General features: G+C 41.0%; 1 long non-coding RNA gene across 1 annotated transcript in view; it reads left to right on the top strand.

Annotated features, from left to right (window-relative positions):
• Positions 1 to 7,847, top strand: part of LOC138951069 (uncharacterized) — a 35,614-nt gene extending 27,767 nt beyond the window's left edge. The window contains exon 4 of the long non-coding RNA XR_011450974.1: positions 7,785 to 7,847. This is a non-coding gene — a long non-coding RNA (uncharacterized lncRNA). The remainder of the gene's footprint in view (positions 1 to 7,784) is intronic.
• Positions 7,848 to 9,729: the final 1,882 nt, after the last annotated feature.

Genomic DNA, 9,729 nt, shown 5'->3' with positions numbered 1-9,729 from the left:
CTTCGCATTCCTGCCATACACAGCTTAGCAAAGCAAAACAACGGCTATGATAAATTCAAGTATACATTAAACTATCAGGCAGCTACAGATTTATACCAATTAGACGTTGCTACGGCTGTTATTTTGCAAAACGGCACGGATTTTGGCACACAAAAACCCACGTTGTTCTAGACCGAACGGAAGTTACGTATGACTTACTTCCCCTTATAATCAAACCAAGACAACAAGCTGTGCCTTCATTGGCTGAAGGAAAAATATTGCGCGAAATCTGACGTGTAGATCTGTTGTAGATTTGAGAAAACATAAGAAGATTGGTTACGTGTAATCTTGAATGAAATAGTAAGATTGTTTTTGTTGCTCAAGACTGTTATTTTTATGGAGCTTTTCTCAATGTCTGTCCAAAATTGCGCACCATAAGAGAGAGGGAGGGAGATAGAGAGGAAAGAGAGATATTTTGTTTCCCATCCACATCAGGTACGGGTTGGTTGTTGATGAAGAACGATAGCAAAAGCAGTCAGGTCAGATAATGCACACAGCACGAGACGCATGCAGAGAAGGATATACAATCAGGGTTCTTGCATGCTTACAGTGTGATCTTTCTTGATATTTTTCATCAATGAACATAATGCCACACAAAACATATTTAACCCAATTGTACTTTGTGGTTTATGTTGAGAGTGAAGTTAGGATTTATCTTTTCAAGAAGTAGACTCTGCAGTCGTTCAGGCTATCCAAGTAATCTAATTTGCAGGCTTAGATTCCCAGTTAGCTAGCACACAAAGAGCACCAAGTGCAGTGACATCTGTGTACAGTACAGAGTAGGGCAACCGAGCTTGACCCATCTGTGCAATTATAAGTTGATCAAAATGCTAATCGAATTGATTGAAAATTAAGCAGATAATACCCTCCTGCTGCATATTTTATGCACACATTTTTTTCAACAAAGTAACTAATTGTTTACAGGTTCTAGTGTTCATCACAAGACATTCTTATTTATATTTTTATTTTCAGAAGCCATGATATACTCAGGATCATTCCACATCTCATACCTGCATGTGCATACTTCGAAACCATTGAAGAAGTCACACATGAGTAATTATATCATGATCCTTCATATATATTTATTTCAAATTAAATCTTTCATTAAACACCTCCATATGTTACTAATTCATACCAATGTACAACAATACAATTTAGCAACAACAATATAGAGAAAGACACACTTAACTAATAATCTGCATTCAAAATTATTACAACACTTCTTTTGGAATACTGTTTGGAATCATACTGCTAAAGTTGAACGAACACATTTAACAGCAACATGCAAGCATTCATTCTTGTATTCAAGAAACATGCAAGTATACACTCTTCGTTCGTCTTTCAATAGACATTTTCCGAAAAAGACTGTGTTTGAGTGTTTATGGAGTAGTTTTATTTCTGGATGGTGAGCCGAGATAAAAAACAAAAACAAAAAACACACATGTTGATCGTATAATAGTGAACAATAATCATAAAGTGCATATTTTGTCAAAGTGTTGGTGTCGGAAATATGCACGAGGTAGCCCACATTCACTGCCAGCATGATAGTTTGACTGCTGATTGAAAAAGTTAACACATGATGGTAGTACTCATAAGCTTGGATGTGCAGGTTTTGGAAAGAACAGTGCATCATATTTATTTGCAGAAAATGTGTATCGGGACTGTGAGGCTTTTCATCACTTGCCTGAACATTATTATCCCTTGGCATAATTAAGGTTCATAAGGGTCGGCGGTCAATAAAACCCTCAGTAGATTTGTTTCCAAACATCGTCAACTGCAGTGTTGCTCTTAGGCCTAAGTTTTTTTTTCTCACTGGTCCACACTTTTTTTTTCTGATTTGAAGCACTGTTGTGACCACTGGCTAATCAGCCTGCTGTCCGGTACATTTTGACATGTTGGAGGCCCTCTGATTGAAAAATGTTTGTGATAAATCTTGAAAAAGTTGGCCGCTAAGGTAAATCCACTTCCTCTCCACTATATTGTTCTTGTCCATCAGACTGTTACTGAAACAAACAGTTCAGAATATCATAGTGCGTATAGTCCTTAAGCCAAAACACTGCAGCTTTTTTCGTTCACCTCTCCATCTACTTATTTGTTTTGCTTTTGTACGTAGTACACTCACTCTCTTATCACACAGAGTTTCTCAAATAAAAAAAGAAACAAAACTAAAAACAGAGGAAACAAGCAAACAAACACCACCACAACCAAGAAGAAGAACAACCTAGCTGAAGACAAGCTGTTTTGCATAAACGCAAACATGTGCATAACTCAAAATGGTAATTAGACAGGTAATTAATCATGTCTAAAAGCCAATTCCTAGAAGTGTGTAAATAGTCAAAGCTCTAACTAAAAATGTAAAATAAAAATGTATCACTAGAAAACACACACACACACACACACACACACACACACACACACACACACACACACACACGCACACACACACACACACACGCACACACGCACACACACAGATGATCTTGTATTTTCTGATAACATGTCCTAATTAAACCATTGAAGAATGGGTGTCTGAACTTACTCAGAGATGAAAAGTTGACCTTCTGTTGTTATTCCTCAAGAGATTTGTTCTGCTCATGCATGTCGCCTCGGGTTTTCCGTGTTCGGCCTGCATGCAGTTCCCCAAGCATCCGCGGTGTAAACGGATGTCTCTTTGTCACGTCTGTAGCTCCACTGGATATGAGGCTTCTTGTAAAGTTCTTCTGCAATTTGCTGTTCCAGCACTATCAGTCATCAATGTAGAATACTCCACCTGCAAAAGTGTCAATACCCCTAATAATTATGTGTCAAATAACTTCTGATTCATAATGTAGATCTACACCCGATAGCCGAAATTGTGTGACTGGACAACTGATGTGTAAACCTGATGAAATATAATCTGTATTTGGTATCACTCGAAAATTGCTGCTTCCATATTCAGCTATGAATCTTTAAATTACAATTTGAAACTGATTTACCCCTCCCCTTCGCTTTCAAAAATCACATCAATCTGAGAGAGGAAACATAAAATCCCCTAACTTGTCATTTGCTTCTGGTCGTTAGATCTAAATTACAACTGAACTAGGTGCACAAACTGAGTTTGAGATCTACTTGAATGAGTGAGCTGCCCCACGCTACCCAATCTCTCTCTCTCTCTCTCTCTCTCTCTCTCTCTCTCTCTCTCTCTCTCTCTCTCTCTCTCTCTCTCTCTCTCTCTCTCTCTCTCTCTCTCTCTCTCTTTCAAATAACCTAATTCGCTCACCTTCAAATGTGGACTCCGTTGCGTCTTCAGCAGAACATGGTCAAAACCATGGGTCATATGTTTCGTGACGTTCAACAACAGGCTTTGAATGAGTTCATCGGCAGTAAACAAACAATTCTCTCATCTCTGCTCGTGGTTGAAACACAACCACAATCCCTGACAAAACAGATTTTCCAGTTTTCGAAAACTATCGGAAGATTTGATGCACTGGTCACACTGGCCGAATCAGCTATATATTTTCTCTGGTGAATCCATGATTTCCAACTCCATCACAAGGATGAGACAATCTAAATTTATGTTTGCATCCCATTATCTGGAAGTTGCAAGAAGAATCAAGGAATAGGAAAGTTGGCGGTGAACAGACAGATCGACTGACGAACGCCGCTGACAACTTTTTAATTATGCCTGGTCACGGGGTCACATGCGCAGAAAACATGCGCAACCTGTCTGTCGTCTGCTGCAATCTCGGTTTCTGATAACTTCACTACTTCCGTTCGGTCTAGAGCAACGAAGAGAGTTTTACCTTGTAATAGTAGTAGTACTGAGAGCGCACAAGCCCCGCCCACTTTGATCCCGACCCGATCGTGACGAGTGCCTGTGACACACACCAAGTCTTGGAAAATACAGAATTTCTACCCGTCCAAAGCGGCCTTGTGTGCCGTTTGCTCAAAAAAGACCATATACAGATTTGCTAAATCTCTGTTGGACAGAGTGATTCTACGGTCAGGTTACGTATGTCCAGTTCTGTCTGTTCGTTCACAATGTTCGTCCAATATTAAAGGTACTGAACTTGTCAAATCCAGGTGCACGGAGCCCCTGGGGCTTTTTGTCATACCTCAGGCAGCTATCCGTTGGGAGAACTACCAAGTTTCATTGACTTGCACCCAAAGAGTCAAGAACTGCGATTTTTTCACGAATTAATTTGGTACTCGGACCCGGCTGGTCTTGACCTATTTTTGGATCTAAATTTAGATCAGGTAGATCACCACATCATGCACAAAAAGACACGTCACTAGCAAACTATGTCAGACGTCATCATGAGTTTGTGTAACACAAAATGGAGGCCGGAATCACTCAGTTGAATCGAACTCCGACCAAACACCACGTAATAACTAGGTTAATTTATGCACTCGCGTGAACAAGAAACTGTGGAGCTTCACAGATGTCGTCGTTGGATAGTTTTGGGTTTGTTTTACTACCATAGGAGGATTTTTGAACTGTAAATGCACTCAGCTGCAACAAAAACGCAAAACGAAGGCTGTGAGCTGCACTGTGCCTTTAATCAATTAAACATATCCACATAGTGAGACTCTGGGAGTTACTTCCCTTGTTTTAGGAAGCAAACACACACAAATGCTGCTAACAAGCGCTGTGCTTGGGGACAATGTAAAACGGATGATAGGTATCCTGAACGCTGTGTTGGCGTGAAATTCATCCCATTTGTGAAACCGGGAAAGCATCTGTACCATCTAGATCGCTGCCTTCGCTGGATAAAAGCCTGCAATCGCCCAGCTTACCAGTTGAACGTCAACACAACCAAGTCGTACACGTACATTTGCAGCAAGGTCAGATCTCGCACGACTTTGATTCAAGGCCTATTGCTAATTTTTTGATGGTTTGGTCTCAGTGTCACAAAAATATGACGATCTAATCAATCACTGATTTAAAAAACAAGTATGTTGCCCTATATCCATTGACATTCTTAGTGAAATAGATCTATTTGAAATAGTATTTCACTGCCCCGACCGGCGAACTTGTTGCCGGCTGTATTGAGCTTGTGTGTTCGTGTAGGCTTACTCAAAAAGTCAAAATCACAGTCGTCTCCGAAACAAGCAATAATCAGAGTTGGGCTGAAAACATTTCGTTTGTTCAGTTTTGTTTTGTTCTTGATAGTTTGTTTATCTCTCACACACACACACACACACACACACACACACACACACAAACACACACACACACACACACACACACACACACACACACACACACATACATACACAAACACACGCGCGCACGCACACACATTGCACGTACGCGCACATACACACACCTACTGAGATATGCCTAACATACACGCACGCTTGCAAACACACACATAATACGCAAACGCAGTTTAATTTCCTCAACTATACAAGGCGAAAGGCACACACACACCACACACAAATAAACACACACACGCAGTCCCACACACACACACACACAACCCTCTCACACACAAATAAACCCACACACGCAGTCAACCCCCCCCCACACGCACACAACCCTCACACACACAAATAAACACACACACGCAGTCCACACACACACAACCCTCTCTGACACACACACCCGCCCAACCCCAGCGTCCAACTCAACTTTCACCAACAACCATACTCTACTCTCACTATCGCTCTCTCTCTCTCTCTCACACACACACACACAAGCTCACGCAAGCACAGCCACACACACACACAGCACGCGCAAACACACACACTGACACACATCACACACAGCACGCGCATATACACACACACTGACACACATCACACACACACACCCACACACACCTTTCGCAGTTCGCTCACAGTTCTTCTCTTTTCCATCGTCGCCATCTTCGAAGCTTGCTTCGCTTTTCAGGGGAGATAACCCGTTTATCACATTCGCTGCTGACTTGTGGGTCAAGTCAGTACGCTAGTACTCAGCAGACTTTCTTGTGTGTGTGTGTGTGTGTGTGTGTGTGTGTGTGTGTGTGTCTCGACTTAACAGCTTATTGCTGGGTAACTACTGGGCGCAGCTCGTTCAAAAGTTGATATACTAACTTGATAATAGGTCCGATTGATCGTATTAAAACTTCATAATGTTACCTGGGACCTAAATGCGAAATAAACCACAAAAAAACGACTTGGCGGTGGGAGGAATTCGCGGTGCAACAGAAATCTGTTTAAAAACACTTTCGTCTTATTCCTTGTCAGTTCCTGATTCCAAAAACATATGCAAACTTGTCTCTTTATAAACTGTTCAGACATGTCTTCTCTTCAATAATTTTCAGTTTTGCTCGGTTTGTTAATCAGGAGCACCCTGCAGTAAATGTTTCATCTGTGACAATGCTCGAAATGTTGACGTAATTCCAATGCCCATATCCTTCTCTTGTTACCTCATCTAGCCAAAACCATTGAAGATAGAAAGACATTTATTGAACAAACTAGATGCACAACACCAGTCTTAACACGTTTTGGTCTTACATGTATATGAAAATATTGATGGCCAAGGAATGGTTTGAAAAAAAAGACGGTTTTTCCCTTCAAAACGGTCTAGGTCTGCCGGAAGTCGTATTTTTTCAAACCATTCATTTGAGAATCAATATTTTGATATACATACAAGAACAAAACTTGTTAAGAATGATGTGGGGCATATTTTTCGTTCAATAAATGTCTTTCTATCTTCAACGGTTTTGGCTATATGAGCTATATGCATGCATAGGATGACCGTATTGCTTTTTTTGCGTTTTCAGGGTATGCCGCTTTGCGCCTGGTTTTTAGATATAAATAAGGACCAGGACTATAAAAAAATTACTGTTTTTAGTTGTAACAAACTCACTTTGTTGGAAAAACATGTCCTTTGAATTGTGTGCCAACATTTATTTTGTAGAATTTGAGTGTGTAAATAGTAAATTGCTGAACACAATACTGTGAAACCTGCCTATAGATATGATATGTTTGGATTAAAAACACGCTCAGAAAGTTAAAACGAAGAGAGGTACAGAAAAGCGTGCTATCCTTCTCAGCGCAACTACTAAACCGCTCTTCTTGTCAATTTCACTGCCTTTGCCATGAGCGGTGGACTGACGATGCTACGAGTATACGGTCTTGCTGAAAAATTGCATTGCGTTCAGTTTCATTCTGTGAGTTCGACAGCTACTTGACTAAATGTTGTATTTTCGCCTTACGCGACTTGTTTCCTTTTTCAATCACTGTGATTTGGGGTGGGAGTGTTGCTGCCGCAATACTTGTTGTTTTATCGGTCGGGCGCCTATGCCTCTTTACGCGCTTTTCCAAGGTAAATAGGTTTTACGTATTCATGCGCGAGTTCGCGCGAGATTCGGAGATATTCTAGAACGTCACTTGATATTTTGACTCGCAGTGTAGACTGTCGGGTAGTTTTTTGGCATTGTCTCGGACTTGAGATGTATGAAAAGTTTTCTATTGCTTGTTCTCACAACGTAATGATTATGTTTAATGCACCAAAGCGTTTTATTCGGAAAACCTACTATTGAGGTAAAAATGACTGATAATGGAGTTGTCATTTCTGCTGCGGAAATGTGCGTGGTAGAACTAGAACTATTTTTGGTCTTGACCTTGAGGTGTTGTGTTTTTATCGTCTTGGGTTCATACGTAATTTTAATGTTGAATCGTTGCCTCGCCCCAGTGTGTTCTCGCATCATATGTTTGTTCAACTTAGATTTTATTCGTTGACGTATAGTTATAAGCATATATTTTGTGTTCTTCAGGAACCTGTGTGGGCAATCCCCATGCCTTGTTGTTATGCGCTGTCATCACTAGGAGAAGACGAGGTGGGTATGCACATATGCATTGTAAATATTGTGTTTGTAAGAAAGTGTGTATGACAACCTATGGCGAAATGTGCAATTGTTGTAAACGAAGAACAAATTGTGATCAGATTGAGCATTGTCATTTTATTCAACTTCATAATGATAATTTCATAAATGCAATGTTAAACAACATATGTGATAAAGTAAAGCATAAGGAAAAGGTGACAAATGCTATTATAACTGTACATCACCTTTTAGCACTTGCTTTGATGCTTTTAATCATGACTGTTCCTCTGATTTATTGCAGTCTTTTACGGCCCTGTATAAATTGAGAATAAAAGAAGTTTTACAATCATGCATCCGTCTTACGTCTTGTGAGAGAGGCAGCGACAGAGAGTGTGCTAAAACGTCGTGTCTGAAGATACGTGGTTCCGGCAAGACTATTCTGTGGATTTTGAAGATACGTGGTTCCGGCAGGTTTTCTCTGGAGATTTCATCCACAAATGTGACTTGGCAAAATGAAGTATCTCAGAAATGTTGTAAAACATCACGATTAACAAATGCTGGCTTCGAATTCTGCGTTTCCTTCTCCTGGATTATGTTCTTCACATATTGGTTTTGCTCTTGCCTTACTTTTAAAGCTCTGTCTTGCTTTTTCGATTTGTAGTGCTGTTGCAAACTTGTAAAAGGCTCTCTTCAAAAGTTTTCACAAAACGAGATACGGGTTTCTGGCAGGGAACCCTCGATATAATTATATGTGTCTGGGGATGCATGTGTGAGTGAGGCTAATAGTGAGTGGTTAGACTAGTATGCCTGTATATATGTGTCTGGGGATGCATGTGTGAGTGAGGCTAATAGTGAGAGGTTAGACTAGTATGCCTGTATATAGATATGTGTCTGGGGATGCATGTGCGAGTGAGGCTAATAGTGAGAGGTTAGACTAGTATGCCTGTATATATGTGTCTGGGGATGCATGTGTGAGTGAGGCTAATTGTGAGTGGTTAGACTAGTATGCCTGTATATATGTGTCTGGGGATGCATGTGCGAGTGAGGCTGATAGTGAGTGGTTAGACGAGTATGCCTGTATATATGTGTCTGGGGATGCATGTGTGAGTGAGGCTAATAGTGAGAGGTTAGACTAGTATGCCTGTATATATGTGTCTGGGGATGCATGTGTGAGTGAGGCTAATAGTGAGAGGTTAGACGAGTATGCCTGTATATATGTGTCTGGGGATGCATGTGCGAGTGAGGCTAATAGTGAGAGGTTAGACGAGTATGCCTGTTTATATGTGTCTGGGGATGCATGTGTGAGTGAGGCTGATAGTGAGTGGTTAGACTAGTATGCCTGTATGTATGTGTCTGGGGATGCATGTGCGAGTGAGGCTAATAGTGAGAGGTTAGACTAGTATGCCTGTATATATGTGTCTGGGGATGCATGTGCGAGTGAGGCTAATAGTGAGAGGTTAGACGAGTATGTCTGTATATATGTGTCTGGGGATGCATGTGCGAGTGAGGCTAATAGTGAGAGGTTAGACGAGTATGCCTGTATATATGTGTCTGGGGATGCATGTGTGAGTGAGGCTAATAGTGAGAGGTTAGACTAGTATGCCTGTATATATGTGTCTGGGGATGCATGTGCGAGTGAGGCTAATAGTGAGAGGTTAGACGAGTATGCCTGTATATATGTGTCTGGGGATGCATGTGCGAGTGAGGCTAATAGTGAGAGGTTAGACGAGTATGCCTGTTTATATGTGTCTGGGGATGCATGTGTGAGTGAGGCTGATAGTGAGTGGTTAGACTAGTATGCCTGTATGTATGTGTCTGGGGATGCATGTGCGAGTGAGGCTAATAGTGAGAGGTTAGACTAGTATGCCTGTATATATGTGTCTGGGGATGCATGTGT

The sequence above is a fragment of the Littorina saxatilis genome, linkage group LG16, assembly GCF_037325665.1.
Source record: "Littorina saxatilis isolate snail1 linkage group LG16, US_GU_Lsax_2.0, whole genome shotgun sequence".
Taxonomy (NCBI): domain Eukaryota; kingdom Metazoa; phylum Mollusca; class Gastropoda; order Littorinimorpha; family Littorinidae; genus Littorina; species Littorina saxatilis.
This window is presented reverse-complemented; position numbering and strand designations above follow the sequence as displayed.